The sequence below is a fragment of the Phascolarctos cinereus genome, unplaced genomic scaffold (assembly GCF_003287225.1).
Source record: "Phascolarctos cinereus isolate Bilbo 61053 unplaced genomic scaffold, phaCin_HiC Scaffold_1;HRSCAF=81, whole genome shotgun sequence".
Classification (NCBI taxonomy): domain Eukaryota; kingdom Metazoa; phylum Chordata; class Mammalia; order Diprotodontia; family Phascolarctidae; genus Phascolarctos; species Phascolarctos cinereus.
In genome coordinates this window covers 40,036,537-40,061,829 of record NW_027555514.1, presented here as the reverse complement: position 1 = coordinate 40,061,829, position 25,293 = coordinate 40,036,537, and the positions used below count along the sequence as shown (strand labels likewise).

Sequence of the window (25,293 nt, the reverse complement as noted above, 5' to 3'; positions counted from 1 at the left end):
AATGACAAACCACTCTAATATCTTTGCCAAAAAACCAAAACAAAACCGTACAACAAAACCCAATAGGGTCACAAAGTCGGACATGGCAGAAAAAACAATTGGCCAGCAACAGCAGCAGCATTCTGTATAGAGTTATATGTACATAGCTTTGCCCCAGTAGACTATAAGTTCCTTGAAGGCAGAGCCTATTTCACCTTTCTCTTTGAGTTCCCAATGTCTAGCACATAGGAGGCTCTTAATAAATGTTTGTTGGTTGATTTCCCCATAGCCATCAATACTCAGTGCCTAGCATATAGCAAATGCTCAATAAATATTTGTTTAAAAACATTCCAAAACTTAAAGAAAATAAAGATCAGGGAGGGTTGTGGAAGCATCTGCCTTCATAGCTCTTGCCTTCTTAGAACAAGGAGACCCTTTCCCTCCTGGATCCTTTTGGTAGCTAAGCAGAGTAATTGAGCTCAGTTCAGTAAGGATGCATAGAAGTGTCTACCATGTGAGAGGCCCTGGGAGCACAAAGACACAAATGAAACCAGGGTAGCATCCCGGACTAGAGCATCAGAGGCCATCCAGGCCCATGCCCTTATTTTAGAGATGAGGAAACAGGGGCCCAGAGGGCGAAGGCAAGTCGACAAGCATGTAGTAAGAGAGTTGTAAGTAGGAGCTAGCGTCAGGTCATCTGACTCCAAACCCAGCCCCACCCTCCAGGAGCTTCCATTCTCCTTCCATTGTATCTGTAGGCAGATACAATATCAATACAGGTAAATAGAATGCAAGGCAGAGTGTGATAGAGTCAAAGGAGGGATCTGGACAAAATCTTAAGAAAGGTTTGTGGCTAGAGAGAGTGCTTTCAGTTGGGGCAATTATGGAAGTCTTCATGAAACAGGAGTTATAGGAATTTAGCTTTGGAGGAAGAAAAAGATTCTTAGCAGGTAGAGATGAGGGGAAGGAGTTCATTCCAGGAATGCAGGAGTACCGGTCTAGATAAAGGCAAGGAGGCAGGAGATGGCAAACAGAGCTTAATAAATAAATAAATAAATATTATTATTATTAATTAAAATTAATTGTAATGATTACCATTAATAATTAAGTAAAGTGATTGCCACTATTACAATTAATAATTAAAATAATTATTACAATTTATAATAAAATTAATAGTAAATAATAGAGATTGATTAACAAAACTCTCTCACCAAAGTGGGGCTCAACAGTTTCACCCTACTTTGATTTGAGCCCCTTTTTTGGTCTTGTTTGGTTGTTTCAGTCATGTCCAACTGTTTGTGACCCTATTTGGCATTTTCTTGGCAAAGATACTGGAGTGGTTTTCCATTTTCTTCGGCTCATTTTATAGATGAGAAAACTGAGGCAAACAGCGTTAAGTGACTTGCCCAGGGTCACACAGCTAGTAAGGGTCTGAGGTGAAATTTGGCCCCCTAGCTCTACTCTATCATTATTGCTCCTCTTGAATGATAATTCTTTAGCATGAGTTGGAAATAAACCCTATAAAATGAGTTCCTATATTAGGTTTTGTCTTCAGAAGCTCAGTCAGGTCTTTGCTTAATCCATATGTGAGCTTTTCTGAAGGATATAGCTTTAAGAAGACCAAGCATTTCCTAAAAGTGCCTTGTGCCAGCAAGCTCTGATTCCGTATTGTCACGACAATTGGCTTTTATCAATTTTTTTTCTTCTGTGTGCTTTTGGAAACTGGATTAATTAAAATAATAAAACATTCAATCACTTGCATAAAGCCTATTAGTGAATGATATTGAGTGGATCTGTATTCTGACTTCCTTGAGAATAAGGGAAAATAACTTTTTGAAACAGCAATGAATAATGTATATTGGTGATACTGTAATTTATTGCTGCTGGTCTTGGCACAGCAAAACTTTGGTATTCAAAATGTGAGAGAAGCAAATCAGCAAGCAGTTATGGAATATTAAACACGGTGGTAGGAGCCAAAAGAAAGGGAGGCTGTGTGGCTTGGTGGAAAGGGTGTTGGATTTGGAGTCTGAAAATGGGTTCAAATACTGATTCTTCCTTCTTACCATTGACATATGGAGTATATTGGGGCTTACAAAAATCTCTCCATACATCATAACAACAGAGCCTTACAACTACCTTGGGAGTAAGTGCTGTTATTATTCCCATTTCATATAGGAGGAAACTGAAGCTCAGAGAGGGTAAGTTCCCTATGATCACCTAATTAAGGGGTGTTTGAATCAGGATTTGAATCCAGATCTTCTTGACTCTTAAGTTCAGCACACCAGCCCTTTCTTCTCTTCTTACCATAGTCTCTTACCAAGATAACCCATTCTGGTCAATCTTCCTCAGTGATGGGTAGAACTGAACCCAGTTCCAAAGGGTCAGATGGTTGCTTTGTGGCTACATCTGTGGGATGTGTCATCACCACTCGGATGTCCTCCTCATGACAGAGTGTGATGAGGTCAAAGGAGAAATCTGGACAAATACTCTAAGGAAAATTTCAGGAAGGAAAAAATACTTTCAGCTGGGGTGATTATGGCAAAGGACCTAATTGTGTACTACATGAGCTTCTGACTGCTTGCTGGGTTCATTGGGACACTTTATAATCCCTGCTTCTGGTGGAGGCTGCTTGAGTTCTGAGCTGCTAATTAGGGCTAAAGCTAAGCAGGTGTTTGTACAAAATCTGGCCCTGATATGGTGACCCTTAGGCACAGAGGGCCTCCAGGCTGCCTAATGAAGGGTGAACCAGCCCAAATTGGAAAAATGGAGTTAGGTAAAACTCCAGTGCCAATCAGCATTGAGATCAGACCTGGGAGTGGCTGCTGGAATTCCAATCTAGCTGAGATAAGAAGACCCCCAGTCTAAAAATAAAAAATGACTGCCCTCCCAGAATCAGGGCCATAAAGCGAAACAGAACAAAATAGGGGTAGATAGGAGGAGGAGAAAATCCAGGATAACCACAGTAAATCACTGCAAGCTTCTCAAAGCCTTACCTGAAGCCCATATCCACATTTCTTTATCCATTTCCCAATACCTCTTGCAGGTCTGGGGCCAGTCAGACCAGAATGTACCATCTTGGAAGGCAGTGTTCTTCAATGCTTGGGCTGCCATATAAGATAAGAGTGGAATCTTGGATACTTCTATCTAGTTCGGCCCAAGGTGAGCTCTCTCTCCACCCCCCCCCCCAACTTGTTGGTAATATTAACTAACCCTTCCTTATCTATAGAATGATCTAATGACCATGTGAAATTAGAAATACAGTTGCTTCAGTTAAAGAGATTAGCATCTTACTAGGGAGATAGAACTTGAACAAATGTAATAACAGAGAAACACACATATAGAGGAAAACTGAGATTTTCTCTGGCCAAAATATATTACCACGGCAGTTAGGTTCTGCTGCCAACAGCTGAGCATAATGAAAGCCATACTAGAACTTAGGTTGGAGATCAATGATCTTGCCTCCTTAGACTACCTTTTGTCCTGGCTCAAATTCATATTTTTGGGGGGTGGGGGTGGGGAGGAGTGTTCTTTTGAAATTCTCCTTACTATGTAATTCTATGAATTGTTTTTGCTTTGAACTAGAGAACTGTGTTCTCTGCCAGATAAGAGAGAAAGCAGATATATTGGTGGTAGGGGTGGGAGGGATTGGGAGTAGGGTGGGAGTGATGGAGGTGGGGATGGGAGTGGTAGAGGTGGTGGTGGGAGTGGGTAAGAGGGGTAGGAGTGGGGTGGTGGTGGTGGTGATGGTTGGGTTGTAAGCTATTGTTTTGAGGAGTTTGAATTGGCCATTGAGTGCAGAAACAAGCCAGCTACAGAGTCACAGAGACACCATTAGTCTTAGAGTGAGGAAACCAAAGCTTGGGTCTGCCACTAACTTGTGTGACTTAGACCCTTTTCCAGACCCCATTTCCTTTTCTGTAAAATGAGAGGGATCAGATGATCTTTAAGGTTCCTTGAAACTCAAATCCTCTTATTTTGTGATTAATATCACCATCAGCAAAAGGAGGGTTATCATGAGCAAAATAATTCGTTTTTTGCTGAGGCAGTGGGGGTTAAGTGGCTTGCCCAGGGTCACACAGCCAGTGAGCATCATGTGTCTGCGGCCATATTTGAACTCAGGTCCATCCTGACTCCAGGGCCGGTGCTTTATCCACTGCACCACCCAGCTGCCTCAAGCCGGGTGGTTTTCTAGTTGTCTCTGTAGTCCCAGGCATGCCTGGTACCTGCAGCCACTCCAGATCTCCTCCCTTTCTCGGATGTGCAGATAAAACATAGGCGGAGAGAAGAAAAGCAGAGTTAGGGGCAAACTGCTATTGCTGGTGCCATTATGATGGGTCCTGCATCAAATTAAGGGGCACTGAGTACTGGACTTGGATTCAGAAAGCCTGGGTTCAAGTGTTTGTTTCTAACCCTTATTGCCTGGGTGACCGAAGGAAAATCATTTAACTTTTCTGAACTTTAGTTTTCCTAGCCAGAGAATAGAGGTAATGAAATTCCTAACTGCCTACTGCACAGGATCTGAGAGAGACAAGAACTTTGTAAACATTTAGGAGTCAGGGAAGTGTGGATTGATTATTAAAATATTCATCTTCTGGCTTGTTATACCCAGTGGGGTAGGGGCAATGTTTATAATGCTCAGACCAAAGGGAGCCTATAGTCTGACCCACATGGTAGAAAGAACTTTGGTCTAGAATATTGTTGTTATTTGACCGTTTTGGGTCATGTCCCACAATCTGTGACCCCATCTGGGGTTGTCTTGGCAAAGATACTGGAAGGGTTTGTCATTTCCTCCTCTACCTCATTTACATTCTCCACCTCTAATGTGATAGTGGGCAGGGAGCTTAGAGATCATCTTGTTGAGTTACCTCTTTGCAGATGAGGAAACTGAGGCAGTTAAGTGACTTGTGCAGGCTCACACAGCTAGTACATGTCTGAGATTGGATTTGAACTCAGGTCCTCCTGACTCCATGAGTCAGCATTCTATCCCCTGTACCACCTAGCTTCTCATTCCAGTTTTCCCACTAACTTCTTGTATTATCTTGAGCCTCAGTTTCCTCATCTGCAAATGGGACAGCTCAACTAGATAATCTTTAAGCTCCCTTCCATCTGTCATATTCCAGGGAGACAGCTAAAGAGCAAATACATGTGACCTAGAACATCAGTAGGAAGTCAGCTAATGTCTGAGGTCCAGAAACCCAGTAGGGCTGGATAGCTAAGTGTGTGTGTTCTTTTGGGTTCAGATGTCTCTCTCTGCCTCTGTCTCCCTGTATCACCCTTGGACTTGGGAGGAGCCAGTCACTGGAAACACTGGCTTGGAGGTTGCTGGTTAGTTGAAAACATTTGTCTAGGTAATGAGAATGGGAGGCAGATGTAGTTCCTGGCTGAGGAGGGTTCCTGATGCTGTCTCCAGAGGGGCATGTTATTAAAGGTAACAATTGCAAAGACTGATTTGGGGTTCACTCACTGACCCTAGGGCATCTCAAGGGATCCATCTGATAGTTTGAAAAGGGTCAATTTGCAAATCAAAAAGTCTTCTTGCTCTTATTACTGGTCGCGTTGACTTTGCAGGTAAAGAAAAAAAGAACTCTGATGTCCCTTTGTTCCCAGGTATTCCACCTCCACACTTCCATTAAAGCTATTACACTATTTAATGTGAAATTTGTACCCAGCAGACATTCAGGGTGCTCTGGTTTAGAATCATTCATTTTCCTTCATTTCCAAGTGAGTGGCAGCTAATTCTTCATTTCTGGTGTGTTTCCTTTTGCTGATGGAGAATTGGAGACCTGGGATTCTGTCCCAACTCTGGGTGATTACTAAAGGTCTCTGAGATCACCTTTGTTCCCCTGTAAAAAACCAGGTGACAGTAGTATTTACCTCACAGCATTATTGAGCACCAAATGAGATAGTGTGTGTAAAGGGCCTCACACATCTTGAAGTGCTTTATAAATGCCTTGATGATAATACTATAGTATATTGTGATATGTTATGTCTGTTGTATGTTATTATAATATGACACCAAAATACTCTCTTGAGAGTCAGAGTGGCTAACTTGTGGCCTCATGATTCCTAGCTGTCTTTGTTCCCTGGGAACATGATGGCTTTAAACATGCCAGGCATATTCATTTGAGGTGGGAAAAAGCTGTGGGCAGGTGGGAAAGGCTTTGACTTATGAACCACTCCTTCAAAATGAATTATGCTTTCCCTTGAAATTCAATTTGTGTGGTATCCAGGAAGAGAGAAAAAAAAATGATGCGATGTCAGCTAATTGTTTTACCTAAGAGTACTCTTTCTTGACAAGGCATTGACAAGGATTAATGTATGTTGATCAAATATGAGAGCAGCAGGGGCAGGGGTGAGATTGAGATGATGTTAAGCTGAACCTGGCTCCTTCCCTTGATGCCACCATCAGGTACAAAGCAGGAAATAGTTCAAAATGAGTCTTAAAAGAAGGGTCTATTGATTTGAATGTGATAGGGCTACCTTAGTTGTCTTGCAAAGTGGAATTGAACAAGAGCGGGAAACAAACCTAGCTGAGCAGGAAGGACAGCATGAAGTACTTCAGACAGGACAATCTTTTACAGCAAGTTTCTCAGATAAAGACCTCATTTCTCAGGTATATACTGAGTATAGAACTGGGTCAAATTTGTAAAAATAAGAGCCAAATTAAAGCAGTTGTAGGGTTCTACTTCATATCCATCAGATTGGCAAAGATGACAAAAAAAAAAAGAAAAGAAATGTTAGCAGGGTTGTGAAAAGATAAGCACATTGATGCATCGTTGGTGGACTTGTGAATTGGTCCAGCTATTCTGGGATATCATTTGGAACTGTGCACAAAAAGTTATTAAGAAGTATGTGCCCTTTGACCCAACTACACCACTGCAAGGTATATGCCTAGCAGATCAAAGAAAGAGGAAAATGTCCTATGTGTACAAAAATATTGTTAGCAACTCTTTTTGTGATGTCAAAAAACTGGAGACTAAGAGGATACTTATCAATTGGGGAGTGGCTAGATAAGTTGTGGTAGTTAAAGAATATAACTGTGGTGTAAGAAATGAGGAATTAGATGATTTCAAACAGACATGGAAAGACTTGTATGAGCAGATATGGGGGAAAAGGACCAAAATCAGGAAAATAATTTATGCTATCACATCAATTTATCGAAGTAGACAATTTCAATGATTCCTATAAATGATGCAGAATGAAATGAGCAGAACCAGGAGAACAATTTATAATATAACAACATATATAATAAAAACAGACAAATTGGAAAGATTTATGAATTCAGATCAATGCGATGACCACTATAATTCTAGTTGACCAATGAGAAGCTGGCCATCCACCACCCAAGAGAGAAGTGAGGGAATAGGCACATTTTTGGACGTGACCGAGATTTGTTTTGCTTGACCATGATATGCACATTTGTTACAATGATTTTATTTTTGGTTTTTGTTTCTCTCAATGGGGTGAGGAGTTTGAAGGAGATAAAATAAATTTCTGTTAACTTTTTTTAAAGTACCTTAAGAAGATTATAGACTGGAAATCCTATGACTAAAAAAAGAGAAACAAAGTTGAATTAAATCATCCAAAAATTATACAAGATCACAGATTTAGAGCTGAAAGATTTCAGAGGTTGTCTAGTCCTATTTTCTCACTTTACAGATCAGGAAACTGAGGCCAAGAGAAGTTAAAGGACTTGCCTAAGGTAGTGCGTAGCAGAATTAGATCTGACACCAAATCCAACAATCTGTGCCATATTGACTCAGTTAAAACCTCATTATGATAATTTGGGGGAGCATGGGGAATTTGCATAAACACTGTCAAACCCTAGTGAGAAGAATATTTGGAGAAGTGTTGTATTTAGAATCAGAAGACTTGGATCCAAATCTTGTGCATAAGGGACTTCACCTAAGAGGGTTGTACCAGATGATCTCTGAGGTTTCTTCTACTTCTAAATCTATGATCTTGTGACTCTTCCTGTTAAATGAGGACTAGATGGCACAGAGCCTGGGCCTGGAGTCAGGAAGACCTGAGTTCAAATCCAGCCTCAGACAGTTAGTAGCTGGGTGGCCCTGGGCAAGTTTACTTACCCTGTTTTCCTCAGTTTCCTCATCTGTAAAATGAGCTGGAGGAGGAAATGGCAAACCACTCCACTATCTTTGCCAAAAAAAAAAAAACCCATTTGGGGTCACAAAGAATCAGACATGACAAAAATGACTGAACAACATGAAAAGAAAAATCATTAAGGACTTCTGGTTTCATCTGGTCTGCTATCACTTAGGGACGGCCATTCTCCCCCAAGTACCCCCTCTGCCCCCTCCCCAAGCTCCTTAGGGTAATGCTATCAGTGGTATGAAGTAGTTCATATAGAGTTCATTTAGGAGAAGCTGTAAACCTGGGCTGGCCTCACCTCACATGTCGAAGTATAAAAAAATAAAGATGAGCCTACAAGATACTGAAGGAGGCAAACTTGTCTCCAGCTCTTTATGACACTCAGAACTTCCCTCTTCTTTTGGTAACAATTTTCTACCTGACCCTTGAGCCCTGCTCCTTGAATTTTGTTGACCCTCTGCTACTGCCTCATGGTTCCTCTGTAGACCCCACCTGCCTCTGACCCCCTACCTTAGCATCCCAAGCCTCTGGTAACCAATTCCTGGCTCTACATGACTCACCAACTGCTTCAGGACCCATTCCTCCCCAACAGAAATGTCCTTGTCAGCAGTGGCCTTTTGGTCCTCCTGGCCTAAGAAGGCAAAGCTTTGCCAAAAATGACCCCCTTACTAGAGCTCTTGACTGGCCCTAGCCCCTCGTCTCAGTGATAAACATTCTGTAATCATTGTTTCTAAGTGTACTAATCCATATTTTACTTGAGTAAGTAGAATTATAGGAGAATAGATCTAGAGTTAGCAGAAACTTTGGACACTGTCCTATCCACCCCCCCCACATTTTGCAGATGAGGAAACTGAGTCATAGAGAGGTTAAGTGACTTAGCCAAGGTCACACAGTGAGTATGCACCTCAGGCAGGGTTTGAACTAATTGCAGGATTCTTATCCACTGTGCCACTTAGCCTCCTCAAGTAAAATAGATGAAACAGACTTCAGTCTTTCTTTGGAGAGAGGAGGGTGTGGGAGGGAGGGAGGGAGGGAGAGAGAGAGAGAGAAAGAGAGAGAGAGAGAGAGAGAGAGAGAGAGAGAGAGAGAGAGAGAGAGAGAGAGAGAGAGAGAGAGAGAGAGAGAGAGAGAATATCCAGGAGATGACAGTGAAGAGAAATGAACAGAAAGATGTCCCAAGACAGAACAGATACATTAGAGTCAAGATCCACAAAGACATGAATGAAGGGAACTTGAAGACTGAGACTCCAGTTGTCTCTTTTAGGAAAAACAGACTTGGGTTTGGGGCACAAAAGCAAACAGCTGACTACTGTGAGGTAGTCATAAAATCACAGCAAGGTTAAGGTCTTTGATTTAGACCAAATCTTTTGATGGAAGAAAAGGATTTATTTCAAGGTATTGCTACCTTTTGACCCTTTTTCTTTTTAAGTTTTTATTGATACCCTTTTCAATATGAGTCATCGATTCATTGACTGGTCTCCCTGCCCTGCCTCCATAGATGCTTGCCTTGTAACTAGAAAAATGGCTAAGCCAAACCAACCCACAGAATGGCACTATGTCTGACAGCTAGGGCTATAACCAGGGTGGGGTGAATGTAACTTTTTCTTAGGACATTAACATTTAGAGGGGGCTGATAGCAACTGAACTCTTTCAATAAGTAGAAACAGTTGACAGCTCAGATTGGAAACTAGCAGTGGGGATGGGAAGTGCGATCTGGGGACAAGGGAAGGCGTGTGTGCTACTTCTCTGTAGTGGTCCTCTGATGCCACCACTCCTATGCCTTGTATGCTACAAGTGCCTGCCTAATCTGCGGGCCAAGCAGTCTTGCCTGGGCCCTTGGCCATGCTTCCTGGTGGCTCTGTCCTAATTGCTTTCCTCTTCTAGGACTGATGACCTAATCTCTTCCATCTGCTGCAGCCTGCCACTGGCATATTCATTCTGGGGTCTAGGGAGGTCATTGCTATCATGCTTTCCCCAACCATCATACCCTCCACGTGCTACCTCTCTTTCCTCTATTTCTTCCATAGCCTAGGAGAATCTAGTAGTTGTTGGTTATACTATGGGTGTGTTCATGTGTGTGTGTGTGTGTGTGTGTGTGTGTGTGTGTGTGTGTGTGTGTACTCTCTGGGCCATGGCATGACTATACCAGACTACTGTAGTCTATCCTCAGTGTGCTCTGACCATACTGGGCCCTTGGCCCAGAAATCCACACCATGCTTTCCTTGGGGTTCTGGGGATTTGCGGTGGTATATTGACTACTGACTGACCCAAATTAAAACATGGTATGTTAGGGGCAGGCATGGAAACCGCACAGCCTCAATGAGGGTGAAAGCTGATATACTGGCTGAGGTGGGATCCGCAGGCCTTCCCATACCCCAGCGCATCCCAAGCACTCTCTGATCTTTCCCTACTCCATAACCTGGTGGTAGTCTCCATACTAGGCACCTCACAGTGTCCAAGGGTCTCATCCCTCATCCCTGCCATGGTTCCTTTTGCCCAGAAGAGTTTCAGGCCTCTGTCCTAGGTTTCCATGGAAACTCCAAATCAACTAACTTTAGTTTATAATTTTAATTTGAGGGTTTTGTTTGTTTTGTTTTGTTTTCCCCTATGTATGCTTGCCCTAGGCCCCAGAATCCTTAGCTATACTTTTGTTGACAGTGTATGCAGCATCTTTCACTTAGAGTTCACCAGCTTTCTACCAATAACATGGAAGTAGGCTTCATTATTCATCCCTCCTTATACTTTTTTACCTCCTCCTTGTTTGTGGATGGGTTATCTTTTTTAGTCATTCCAATCCTTTGTTGTTTAGTCATGTAATCAATCATGTCTGACTCTTTGTGAGTCAGACCCATTTGGGTTTTTCTTGGCAAAGATGCTAAAGTGGTTTGCTATTTCCTTCTCTAGCTCATTTTACAGATAAGGAATGGAGGCAAACAGGGTTAAGTGACTTGCCCAGGGTCACACATCTAGAAAATGTCTGAGATCAGATATGAACTCACAAAGATGAGTTTTCCTGACTCCAGGGCTGGCACTTTATCCATTGCACCACCTAGCTACCCTTCATTCCAACCCAGCCCCCAATAAAACAAGTGACCTAACACCAAGGTCAGCTGGGGACATGAAAATAACCTTTTCTCATTTGAACAAGTAAGAAGTTATATGCTTCTGGCGTTTCTCTTCATTTTGCTCTTCAATTCATATCAGTGGTAAAAACGCAGAGGAAAATCAGACCAGAGGCTGCACGATGACACATAGGGGCTTAGAAAGACAGTGACATGAACCCTTTTTACAACACACCTTGAACAATACAGGAGTTTTTTTTAAAAGGCATTTTCAAAAGAATAAAGTTGTAGAACCTGCTTTAAGAAAAGTAGGCAATGAGCTCATAAAGAAAGGAGAAAAAAGCAAACAAAAACCAAACCCCCAGCATGATAGACTAAAGAGAAGCCATCAGCACCCTCTTCCCCTTGGAAGAACAATGTTTTATTTTGGTATGCCTTAGATCTTTAATGATTCATAGGCAAGGCTTCTGGAAAGTAGAACAAAAGAGAGCAGCAATCGGAAAGATTTATGTTTGAAAGAGGCTTTGATTGAATTATTTCAATTTAGCCATGCTAAGGTCAATGGATTTATAATCATATAGTTGTAGGGACTCCCTCCTACACTCTGTGTTGGGACCTATCTATGGCCTCTCATTCTGTCTGCCTTCTCCCCAATCTGCCAGGTGTGGGGCCTTCCTTTGGATCTCTTGACATTGAGCATCTAGCAATGGGGCATGTGGGCTGTCCATCCCTCCCTTTCAATGTCCTTTCCCCATCATTTGTTTCTCCAATGACATTCATTTCCTAGAGTCTCTTATTTAGGCTAACATTGGCCACATGTTACAGCTTAATTGCTCCTACCGAACATTTCTCTATCATCTATTGAGTGACTCTTAATTTTAATTATTTGGAAACTGATTTTCTATGGTATGCAGCCATATAGCAATACTAGGAGAATAATGTAGTTAAAAAGATGAGCCTTTGCTTTGTGGGAAATCTTGGGCATCATTAAAAGTTCTGCTTAATTTCCCCAAGGCAATCCTGCCCACTCTCTTCTTTTTTGCTCAATTCTAGGCCCTGTTCACTGTTTACGCTCAGGTACCATTCATGATATTAATAGAGTTTAATATGTTCTTTGGGCTGCCCACTAAATATAACTAAATAAAAACAACTTTCTTACTAAGTGCATTTTTTCCCTTTTTTGCTGCCATAGAAGTAGCAAAATGAGATTCATTTCCAATTCATACTTTGCTCACAGGATTATAGAATTTAGAGCTGGAGATCATAAAGATAATACAATCCAACTGCTTCATTTTTTGGCATTGAGGAAATTAAGGCACAGAGAAGGGGAAGTAATTTGCTCAAGATGGCATAGGCAGTAAGTATCAGACTAGCTCTTCCCACTCCTCTGGTCTGCTTTGTGTTGGTTGACTCTCTATATCCAAGTTAGAAAAGGAAGAGTAACTTGATTGGAAGGTGCCAAGGTTTCATAAGATTTAGGGAAATTTAGGTTTTTACCTAAAAAAACAAACAACAGATGGCATAATTCATATGAGGAAGGGAAGAAAGCAACTGTGTGGTGGAACGAAGAAGAAGCAAGTCAAATTGGCTTGTGGGGAAGGTAAATATTGGTGATATTTAAGCTGTTTAGAGATGTCCTGCTTCCTTATTAACATTAAAAGTGGAAAATGGTGCTGTGTGCATAATCTCTTCAGAGCCAGAGAGAAGAGAGACAGTTGCTGAGGGAGGGAGCTGGAAAAGAAGAACCAGAAGAGTAGCTGATGTTTTTTGTGGTGGCTAAGAACTGGAAATTGAAGGGTTACCCATCAATTGAGGAATAGCTAAACAAACTGTGGTATATAATTGTGATGGAATATTATTGTGCTATAAGAAATGACAAGCAGGATGATTTAAAAAAAACTTGGAAAAACTTACATGAACTGATGCATAATGAAGTGAATAGAACCAGGAGAACATTGTACACAGTAATAGCAGTATTGTATGAAGGGCTGTGAATGACTTAGTCATTTTAAGCAATACAACGATCCAAGACAATCCCAAAGGATAAGTGATGAAGCATGCTCTCTGCCTCCAGAGAAAGAATTGATATTGTTTGACTACAGACTGAAGAATGCTATTTTCACTTTCTTTCTTTTTCACTTATTCAAGTCTTCTTATACATAATGACTAATATGGAAATGTTTTCCATGATTGTACATGTATAACCTATATTTGATTACTTTGCCATCTCAGAGAGCGATAGAATTTGGAACTCAAAGCTTTTTAAAAGATTCTTACAATTGTTTTGATATGTAATTGGAGGGAAAATAAAATATAAAAAAAGAAGAGTAGCTGATGAAGGAAAAGTAATTAGATATTTAAAGAGACATAAGAATGATGCCTTCGCTAAGAAAAGACCAAGGGATTTTCTTTTATCTTACAAGGAACCCTGTTTTCTCCTTAGAGATCCCATGAGTGGCACCAAGGTAGACAGTTGGGCGATGAATTGGAGCAATAGTGATGTCTAAGATGAAGGCAGGCAGTCAGTAAGCCTTTATCAACTGCTTCCTACCTGCCAGGAACTGTTCTCAGTGCTGGGAATACAGATACAAGTAAGAATAAAAAGACAGTGCCAGCCTTCGAGCTTACATTCTGATGGGCTGAGGAGAGTCAACACATAGAAAGGAGCTAAAAAGGGGAGGAGGAGTGATGATGGATTTACTGATATGCCTTCCAAATCCTCCACCAAGACTCATACCACTGTGACACTTCCAGTCGCAGAAGACAACCAACTACGGCTCAGCTGTGTGGGAATGAGTGTGCGTGTGTGTGTGTGTGTGTGTGTGTGTGTGTGTGTGTGTGTGTGTGTGTGTGTGTGTAAAAAATGAGCAGCTTGTATGGTGTCATTTTGAAGGTTCTTCTACCTAGTAACTGTAATAATTCCCATGGTACCACTCTAATCGGTATGCTACCAGTTTCTGGAGGGCAGGACTTCTATGGACTTGTGAAGTTTTTTTTTTAATTATATTTATTTATTTTTAACATTCTCTTTTTTTTAGTTTTGAGCTCCATACTCTCTCCCTCACTCCCTCTTCTCCCCTACCCATTGAGAAGGCAAGCAATATGATATCAATTATACATATGAAATCATGTAAGACATATTTCCATATTAACCATGATGCAAAAAAGCAAGAAAAATAAAGTGAAAAAAATTATGCTTCAGTTTACACTCAGAGCTCATCAATTCTCTCTCTCTGGGGGTGGATAACATTTTTTATCATGAGTCCTTTGGAATTGTCCTGGATCATTGTGTTCATCAGAGTAGCTAAGTCTTTCAATTTTGCTGTTTAGTCATTTTCAGTCATGTCCAACTCTTTGTGACCCCTTTTTTTTTGGGGGGGGTTTCTTGTTAAAGATGCTGGAGTACTTTGTAATTTCCTTCTCCAGCTCATTTTATAGTGGGGGAAACTGAGGCAAATAGGGATAAGTGATTTCCCAGGGTCACACAGCTGGTAAATGCCTGAGATTAGATTTGAACTCAGTTCTTCCTAACTCCAGGCCCTGAGCCCTATCCATTGAACCACCTAGCTGCTTCACAGTTGATCATTATTACAACACTGTGTTACCATGTACAGTAATATCCTGGTTCTGCTCACTTCATTCTGCATCAATTCATATAGGTCTTTCCAGGTTTTTCTGAAACTATCCTGCTCATCATTTCTTATAGAACAATAGTATTCCATCACAATCACATACCATGACTTGTTCAGCCATTCCCCAACTGAGGGGCATCCCCTCTATTTCCAGTTCTTTGCCACTATGAAAAGAGCTGCTATAAATATTTTTGTACATAAGGGTCTTTTTCTTTTTCCTTTGATCTCTTTGGGATACAGAACTAGTAGCGGTGTTGCTGGGTAAAAAGGTATATACAGTTAGATAGCATACCTTTGGGCATACCTCCATATTGTTTTCCAGAATGGTTGCATCAGTTCACAGCTCCACCAACAGTGCCTTGGTGTCCCTATTTTTCCTTATCCTCTCCAACATTTGTAATTTTTTTTTCTGACATGTTTGCCAATGACTCATGAAATTTCTAAAGAAGTCACTTAAGGGTTCTAGGGCTTGTTGGAGGCGTTTGATTAGTGATATGCTGGGTCAAATTCCAGTGGGGTTCTTTGGAGAAAAGAATAGAACTCAGAAGCCAGTGTCTTTACTTCACTCTCCTCTTTGACCAATGGAAGAAAAAGGTGTGCTGTACCTAAGTACCTAAGACAAAACCTTAAATAGTTGGGGGTACCCAGCCTCATTTACCCCTTAAACCATCTTCTTCTTGCTACATAATCTGGTATCTCCTTCTTCACTGGGATCTGATCTGAGAACCATGGAGACACTTTCCACTCCTGGTATGATGTGTGCGCTTTGGGATGAGAACTTGAACAAAGAGAATGGCATGATTTTAAAATAAAAATTGCTGTTAGGCTTTCTTCTCCCTTACCCCCTCCTCAAACAAAGTCCATAGAACCAGTATTTTTAAAAAGAAGATGAGAAATGTTTGAAGAATGAATGAAAAATCAAAGGATGGCAGAAGAAAGAGATCTAATGTAAGTGATATTTTTGTTCATTCAAAGAGCCCTTTTCTTCATCCTGTGTGTGAGCATGCATGTATGTGCATGCAAGTGTATGTGCATATGTGTATGTGCAATACTGATTAACTCCTAGAGAAATAACCCTCCAGTGGAGAGATGGTCTGAGCTCACTGTCCGTATACCCATAGACCTTCCTTTCACTGACATCAGTGGTTTTTTATTATGCACTCAGGATGTGGGCTTGAAAGGCTGTTGGCAATTTTCAAGTAAGAAAACCCAAACTGGAGGCCTTCAATGATTGCTGATTTCCTGAAAGAGCTGGAAAGGAAGAAGTTTAAGTAGGTGATGGCCCAGGGTACAATACACATGACAAGGGTACTTTTTAGTATTGCTTTTCATAAATGCACGTCTTTAATGTTAGAAAATTGCATTCTCCATGGCATTCATTTTAACTCTCATGTGTAACAGAGACGGCTTAAAACTTCTGCGGGACAATATTCCATGGTGAGCACAATTTTCAAACCTTGGCTAGGACAACACAAACACCTTGGTAGTTCTGTTCTCAGTAGTTGCCTGAGCCACACAAACTCTTAACAGTGCTATCCTTGCAGTGGAAAAAGTGCTGGATTTGGAGTAAAAGAATCCGGTTCACATGCTGGCTTTATCATTTTATCCATGTGACCTTGGGCAAGTCACTTTACTTTGAAGTATCTCAGTTTCCTTATCTGTAAAATTAAGCAGGTTGGATTTGATGAACTCTGGGGTCTCTTTCAAATTGGCTTATGAACATAAGATAGTTAAATGTGGTATTCAGAAAAATTAGCTGTAACCTCAGGCAAAATATATCTTGGGACCCTCATGTTCCCCTTTTTGTCCTTTCTTCACTCTCCATGATATTATCCTCCCTTTCAGAAAGTGCTTCCTCCCATTAAAATCTGATCCCAGGAAAGGATGTTCAATCAGTCATTTATACTTGAGTGTGAATTTAAGTGAATACTACTTGTTTCTTTTCCCCACTAACACTTATATAAGCATTTAAGATTTTGAAATAGTTTCATCAGCACAACTTTGTGTGAGGTATGTACTACAAATACTGAATAATTATCCCTATTTTACAGATGAAGAGACTGAAGCTTAGTGTGGTTAAATGTCTTTACTAAGATCATACAGCTTATAAACAGCAAAGCCAGGTGCTAGATTCTGTTGCTAAGTCTTTAAGCAAGGAAGAAAATTACTTCTGTGGTTTTTAACAGAAGCCTGTGAAAACTAGAGGAAGTTGGATACTATCTACTGGTAGCTGGAGTTACTTGGTAGCAATGGAACTTCATGAAGAGGCAGCCAGAAGTTGGATGAAGCATGGGTCAAATCACAAGCATCAAAATACAATAAGAGCATAACAAAACCTGTAAAAGATAGGGATGTTAGTTCTGCTTCAGTGATTCTGTAGCATTTATAAAACCCAGTTCTTTGTTTTCAAGTAATTAGGCACATCTTTGGTGTTAGCAGAAATACTGGAGGGAGAGAAAGAGAGAGATTTATGTCAATTATAGAAAGCACATGAAATAGCAGAGAATATATTAGTGAATTATCAGTAATTGCAGGGTGAGATTCAAGGTTCTCATTTTACACAAATCCTTGAAAATAAATTTGGCTATTTACAGCAGTCCCATTGCCTAGTTGAGTATGTTATCATCCTACAGCTCAAGATGAAAACAATAGAAAATAGAAACCTAATTTAAAAGCTAGCGGCTCAGCCTGACTCACTCCAAGCAGGATCCATGGTTCTCTGGGCAGGGCAGGAATTCTTTGCTTGTCCCTTCTCCTATTTTCTGTGTCATCAGTTGCCATTTCAAAGAAACACTATCCATCGCCTTGGTAGAGAGCCACATCTCTTTCTCTTTGTTCGTTGGCTGTGTTCCAGAGTTTCACTTGTCACTTATGTGAGATGCCTTTAGTGTTGGCACGAGATACTGAGAGGAAGCTTCCCCTTGTGTTATCCAACCTCGATCCACGTTAACCAGTTGCACAGAGATATAGCCATTGTGGGAATGCTAGTAGCTTCTGTGGTACGTGGTTATGGGTTGGATCATTGAAATGGTGGTTGTGGAAGGGATCAGCTTTGCATCCACGGAAGTCAGCCATGGAGGTATGTGAATGAGACAAAGGGGAAATGACTGCTAATTATGGCACAGTTATTGGAGAAGGGGGAGAAATGTTGATACACACATTAGAAGTGAATTATAACTTGGAATTGAAACCAGCATTTGTTAACTGAATACCAGGTGCCTGGTTGCATTCATAACCAGTCCTTGCTGTTTAGACAGAAGTGGCTTTGTAAGGATAGCTTGCATTGTGTATATAGCCAAAAGCTTCTCTTGGTTTACCTGGGTGTCTTGCATTGAGAGAAATCCAGGTTTCTGGTGTAGGGCTGGGCACGTGTTTCACAGACTGTGACAATGGTCTGCCAGTGACTTTCTGTTTCTAATTAGAGAGCTGAGGCCTGCTGGCAGAGAAATGCAGATTTATTACAAGTTATTGCATTTCGTGTGTGTATGTAGTTTTAATGTGGGAGACCAGTGATGACTGCTGGGATTTTTGTCTGCTGAGTATAGGACTCTCCTCAGCTCTCTACGCCTCATACTTCTGGTCATGGTGCTCCTATAAAGCCAACTGGATTCTGGTCTCCTGCTCTTCCATTTCCTAGCTCTGTGACCTCCTTCTGGTCCCTTAGCAGTATCTATGCCTCAGTTTTCCTCAGGTGGAAAATGAATGTATGAGGCCTCTTTTAGCTTTAAATTATTCTAAGGTTAATTTTGAGTCTGTGGTTCAGTGGAAAGAGTGCTAAACTTGAAAAAATAAGATCTGGGCTCTACTATTTATTAGTTACGTCACCTTGGACAAATTGCCTTATTTCTCTGGGCCTCACTTTCCTTATCTGTAAAATGGGAGTGAGAGTTGGCCTCAATGATCTCTAAGGGCCCTCCCAACTCTAGGTCTCTGGTCCTATGAATATCACTTTTCCTTTAATTCCCTGAGTTCAGCTACACAAAGCAGAGGCCTTCCTAATTGCCCCTATAGAGCACTAGTGGTACAGATGATCTTTATCTCATTAGAATCTCTTTTCCCTTGTTGGACTTAGAAATGGGGAACTCTGTGGTCTGCGAAGGCTCTCTTCTGTTCCATTATTTACCTGTTTGCAGAGGCTTCGTTTGATGGAGCACTAACAAGAGGGGATGAAACTGGGATAGACCTCCCTCCCCCAGCCTTTAAAAACAGCCTTAACTACAGGAAGCCATGAGACAGGGTACATCATACAGTCTCAGGAAGTAGAATGTTTTCCAGTTGGAATTTGTGCTATATAGGTCTAGATATCCAATATTTGTGGTTCAACGTGGGGTGGGGCCATCTCTAGTTCATCTGGTGTTACAGACCCCATTGTGATGCACATCTGTTTCCAGGGCATGTTTTCACAGAGGTTAAGTTAGATATGACATCTTCCTAAGGGGTCAAGTAAGATGTGAACACAGCTCTACGTTTGAGGAATACATCATTTCTCTCCACCCCTACCCCTTTTTTGGACCAAACGGTTGATTTCATTGACATAGGGAACTCCTGTGAGAAAATTCTCTTTCAATGTAGATTGGCAACTGTTCTGCAGCTTTTAAGCCTTAATACACTAGAAGGGCCAGGTGTGTCAATTGATGCAATTAAAAATATTTTTTTTACCATAATTTACTATTATTCTCCTAAGTAAATGCATTCTAAGTAAAAATAATAACGAGCAGTGGAATATTATAGTGCTATAATAAATGACAAGCAGGATGATTTCAGAAAAACCTGTAAAGACTTACATTCTCTGATGCAAAGTGAAGTAAACAGAACTAGGAGAATGTTGTACCCAGTAACAGCAATATTGTATGATGAATGACTTGGCTATTTTCAGCAATACAGTACTCTAAGACAATCTCAAAGGACTTATGATAAAGAAACTGCCTCCGGAGAAAGAACTGATATTGTTTGAATATAGACTGAAGCATGCTATTTTTCACTTTCTTTCTTCCATTTTTTTTTCTTTTGTTCGAATCTTCTTGTATATAATGACTGCTAGGCAAATGTTTTACAGAAGTGCACATGGAGAACCTATATCTGATTGCTTACCATCTCACGGATTGGGGAGGGGAGGGAGGGATAGAATTTGGAACTCAAAACTTTAAATAAAAATGTGGTAAAAATTAAAAAAATTATAAGCAGATATAATTTTATTTTGAAATAAAGATGTTCTTGTTATCTCTATATTCTTTGCATTCTAGATAAAAGGAAATGCACTGTGGCAATTGAAGCAACTGTACCCTTCAAGGTACATTTGAATTCCTATCCTAAAGAGTTGCCTGGTGTAAGGGTGGGGGATTCAGTGACAGGTTATACTTAGAATTATGATAATTATTATACTAATATTGTAATTGTAATTGTGCTAACATTTATATAGTTCTCCAAGGTTTACAAAGCTATTCACTTGCATGATCTCAGTTCATCCTCACATCAACCGAGGGAGGTAGGTGCTTTATTGTAGCCCCATTTTACAGATAAGAAATCTGAAGAGGAGAGGGGTTCAGTGACTTGCCCAGGGTCCCACAGCTACTAAGTGTGTGAGGAAGGATTTCCTGACCTGATCTGATTTTCCAGGTCTTCCTGACTCAGATCCAGCATTCTGTCCACCATGGTAATGGTTAAATCATTTGCCCAAGGTCATACAGGTAGTTAGTGAGAGAGGTGGGAGTAGAACTCAGGTGCTTTTTGATTACCTTTTTAATTAAAAAAAAATCGAGGTGTGTGTGGATGGATAAAATAAGAACTCTTGCATCACTTTGGGTGGTAAGCAACGGGAAGGGGGAGGTTGAATTCGAGCTCCCCACAGACATGTCCCTGGGGATGGCCACACTCAGGTTTGGGGTGAGCAGAATCCCTTTGCTGGGACGGGGCTGCCGGAACCCCCCAGGGGGCGCTCGAGAGGAGCTCAGCTCCCCGCTAGTGTCTCGCTTCGGAGCCGAGCGCACGGGCTTCGTCAGAAGGTGGAAAGCTCAGTGGGAGAAAGCTGCCGTCTCCTTCCCGGCCACACCACTCGCCTCCCCACCCTCGCGTGCCCCTCTTCCCTCTCCCTCTCCGCTCCCTCCCTCCCTGCCTCCCTCCCTCGGTACCACACCTCCTCTCTACTCCCGAGCAGAGCAAGCTGCCCGAGCCCATACTCGCGGCCGCTCCACTCCCCAGCCCCCTGCGGATGCGCGGAGAGGTTGGAGGCAGGGTACCCGGAGCCCACAAACTCTCCAACCAGAGCCTGCGCCCTGCGCTTCTGCTAAACTGACCCGAGAAGGGAAAGGGAAGAAACATCCAACAACCCCCACCCCTTCCTTCCATCCGTTCCCACACCCACTCCAATAGTCAAGCCCCCACCCAACTAGCAGGATTGTGATTTTTTTGGGGGGGACTGGGACAGAGGACAGACACATTGCAGCTGAACCTTATCGCCTGCTCCTGGACCCATCCCCTCGGCCACCCAGGTAGGTAAATGCAAACTCTGCATTCCTGTGTATGTACAACGCCTTGGTTGCAAAGTCTGTCTCCATCGGCTGCTGCGCAGCAAAAGCTAACTTTGGGGGGGGGATTGTAGGAAAAGGTGTTTGAAAGGTTTATCTCTCCTTTTGAAGATATGGTAAGACTAGAACTTTAGTCTGTAGCATCCCATTCGCCCGTCCGTCCTCTCCTTCCCAGCTTCCTAACTCTGGGAACTGGAGAGCACAGATGGGAGGAGGGAGACGGAGGTTGTCGGAGATTTGGGGGACCAGGAGGTCGGAAGCAGGAGCGCGCCAGAAGGGGACAGACCAGCAGAGACTTCCGGAGAGGGGTTGTTGTTGGGAACCTCCCGGGGGTAGGAGGAGGGAAGGAGTCCTAGGCAAAGTTGCTGCTGCTTCAGCTGACTGGCGGGTGTGGGGAATTGCGATGGCAACCAGCATCATCCTGATGTATCTGGTGTTTGCTTCTGTCTTCTCCCTGCCCCCACCCACCTCCACTCCCATCTTCTCTTCACTCTCCCATCTCCACTTTCACATCTCCATCTCCATCCTCAAACCCTCTCTTTACCGTGAAGTCCAGATGAATATTTCATTGCATCTGGGCCTCCCGTGATTAAGACCAGTCAATAGTTTTGCATCTCTCTTGATAGACCTGAGCTGAACCCCCTCTGTGCTCTTTGCCTTTGCTAAAACGAAATGGAAGGGGCTGAAGGAGGAGGGAGGTGATTGGGTGACAAAGGGCGGGGCGCGGCGTAGGGGACTCTGGAAAGGTTAGAAAACAGCTCAAGTTCCGTTCTTAGCTGCCTAGAACATAGTTCCAGGAGTCCATGTCTAAATGAGTGCTGAATAGATCATCAACCAGGCTCCATTATATGGTTGAAGGAAGGGCAATAGGGAAAAGGCTCTGCCCTCTCTAATTGCAAAGCGGGATGGGTGCATGGTCTTGGCTGTGTTTTACACAGTGCCCAGCACCTTGTGGGCGCTCAGCAAATGTTACAGTTACAGAGTAGAGAGTTCGGAGTGGGGTTTAGTTGATAGCATTGCATCCTCCTTCACTTCTACTTTTCCTTTTAGAGAACCATCTCTGGAAGGCACTGTGGAATGTGTAGCTCCTTAAGGCATAATCTAAGAACCCTTCCCTATTCTAGTCTTGGGCCCTTTCACCCCTTAAGCAGTGGGAGCTCCGAATTCTAAGCCCTCTCTTTTAGCTCAACCTTTGCGCCATCCGAGAGCTGCATCTATAAATAATAGGTTTCAGAGAGTAGGACAACGGACTCTTGCGTAACCGGCAAGCTCCGATTGTGGAGATGGATAGTAGTGTGAAGTGAGATGGGCCGGCAAGGAGAGCTCCTGTGGGAACAAATTGAAGGACCAAAGTTCTCTCAAAACACGTGTAAACAAACCCTTTGTATCTGTGAGGAGGAGTCTCGCATGCTTTGGGAGTCATTAAAGTGCATACTTGAAGAGATGACAGGATTCATCCCAGTTTGGTGATGAAAACGCTAAAAACAACTGTTTTGCTCTGGCTCTGTTTCTCTTTGCTCAACTTTCTGGCGAGCAGTTGGTACTCGGTTTCCTCTGTTGTAGTTCAGCCAAGAACAGCGATGTAGACCCCGGCTGCTCCTTTGCGCTGTCCAAGGTACCGGCCGTGTCTTAAAGCCTCACACACATCAATGCAGTGCTTAAATAAGGGTTTTGCACAACTACTTCGACTTCAGTAGAAACGTTCTATTTCCTTCAGCTGACCTCTTCTTTGTAATTTCACATTACAAAAGGATTAATTATATCCTCCCTTCATTTATATTAAAAAGCTCCTCCTGGAACCTTGTCTTTATCCCTTCCACCACTGACATTCTCTGCTATTTAAGTACACATTAATTAACATTTGTTGAATGAATGAATATTAAATTTCACAATTCTAGCTCAACTAAGCGCAATAGTGGGTTTGGGTTTTGCATAAATTTGAATGTAAGTTAAAGTGCTTGAAACTGAACGAGCATTCTGTACAAAGAAAATCACAGCACACCTTAATGTATAGGAAAGGCCCTTTAAAAAATTATTACTCAGAAAATATGACATGAGTTGACACAGAGAATTTTCTGTGTACCTCTGAACTTGACCAGGAAACTTGGCATCTAAGAATTTCATTTTTCTCACTAAGCTGCTACTTCTGAGTTGAACACATTTTTTTTTTGGCTGTCTTTTTTTTTTTAAGACAAGTAGAAACTGACAAAGAAGCTATAACCTATCAGTGCCCTAAATATGAAGAATGTGCTCACACTTGTTAAGACAGAGAGAAATGAGGGTCAGGAATGGATGGAAGAGCTTCTAAATTAATCACCTCTGTTAGGTGGATCAGGCTGTCTTCTCACCATTCTTTTTGACCACAAGATTGTAACAGTGACACGATGAGAGAATATTCTAATCAATATTCTAATCAAATATTTATATTCCACAGTTTTTGCTACTTAAAAGGAAATTTTGCTTCATCATGTGAGTGACTCCTCATGTATGTTGACTTAAGCAGTTATCAAGGACACAGAAGAAAAAGGTGTGGTGCCAAACTACCACCAAATGGTTAATCTTCTGTTTCATTTTGGAGGAAGCCAGGACTGTGACACCTGTAGCTATTCTGTAAATGATCAGTCACTTTTTTCCCTGTTCTTCCAGGCATATTTCCAGAATACTTTACAGGGAACAGGCACAGATGGGGTCCAGTAAGTTTCACAGCATGAAGCAGCCACTTCTGTTGGAGCTTCTAAATATTCCTTCCATAAAAATAGTTAGTTTGGGGTTTGTAGGTTGGCTTTCTTTTGAGGTTAGAAAGGAAATAAAGAGGCTTCTGCCTTTATCTAGGTGATCATTAGCAAAAATGTGTCTTGGGATGTTGTGTTATTGTCTTGTCTTGAGGAAACACTTTTTAAAATAGCCTTCTATAGAAAAAAATATCCGCTCATCTCAAGTTTCTTTTCCTTTGTAGTGAGGTTGCCCTCATTTTGGAGTAGGAAACTACTAAATTTCTATTGTGATGACTCATATGGAAGCAACATAATGCAGTGGAGAGAGCAGGTTCAAATCCTGATTATGCCACTTACTGCCTGCAGACTTTGGGGAAATAATTTCAGCTCCCTGGGTCTAAGTTTTCACATGTATAGAATGAGGGAGTTAAACTTGCTGTCCTCTGTCTCTTCCAGCTCTAAATATATGATTATGGTGTAGGGGTGATCCTTGATTCTCAAAGTTTATGCCATTGGGAAATAAATCCTGGGCAGGTCTTATGAAGCAGTAAAGTCTTAATGAATGGGTGTGGTGTTGGACTATGTGTCTGTTATCTGAGGGTGCATTTAGCTCCATTCAGGGGGGCTCATCATCAGGTTAGCAACATGGTGATGATACCTTTTGCAGCCGCATACCAGTTTATTTCAGAAGTATCTGCAGTAACTATATCAGAGATTTTTGGTTTATTGAGTAGGAAGTCAAGGTTTTTGCCTATTTGTGGATTTTTAGGTGTTGGATTTGGGTTAACCCAAATAGGAGGAATTGTTTCTTCTCAACCATTATTATAATTTATTATTATCATTATTATAGTTAATCCGTGTGATGTACCTACAAGTTTTTTTTTTAAAGAGATGTGACTTTGGAAGTTATCACAAGGTAATAGGAAAATGAAGGATTCTTCATTCTCACCTGCATGACTCCTCCCCTCAATCTTAATAATTTAATAAGGTGGGCCCTGTGACTATACATAGCTATGCTTCTGCCAACCTTTTATCATATACTAGAAACCTCTGACAACGAACATGTATACCTCTATTCACATAAACAAAACAAGTTTGACTATCTCCAATCTAGACTAGTGTGCTCCAGATGAGAACAATCCCCATTCTGCAATCCCAACAGAATTTTGGGTAAGTGTTCTAAGCCTAGGGCAAAGAAACAGGAAGATCTCACTGGTAGAGCTCTGGGTTTTCCTAGACTGATGGGAATCTGGGTAAGATTCTTTCTCAAATT

General features: G+C 41.7%; 1 protein-coding gene across 2 annotated transcripts in view; it reads left to right on the top strand.

Moving 5' to 3' along the window:
- The window catches only part of CPNE4 (copine 4), a 493,746-nt gene that overhangs the window by 45,433 nt on the left and 423,020 nt on the right, over positions 1-25,293 (top strand). The window contains exon 2 of one of the 2 annotated variants that reach the window (XM_078151566.1): positions 3,023-3,138. The gene's annotated coding sequence lies outside the window, so the exon portion shown is untranslated. Of the gene's footprint in view, positions 1-3,022; positions 3,139-20,766; positions 21,271-25,293 lie in introns of those variants that run through there. The other variant, XM_020987268.2, reaches the window with a different exon arrangement.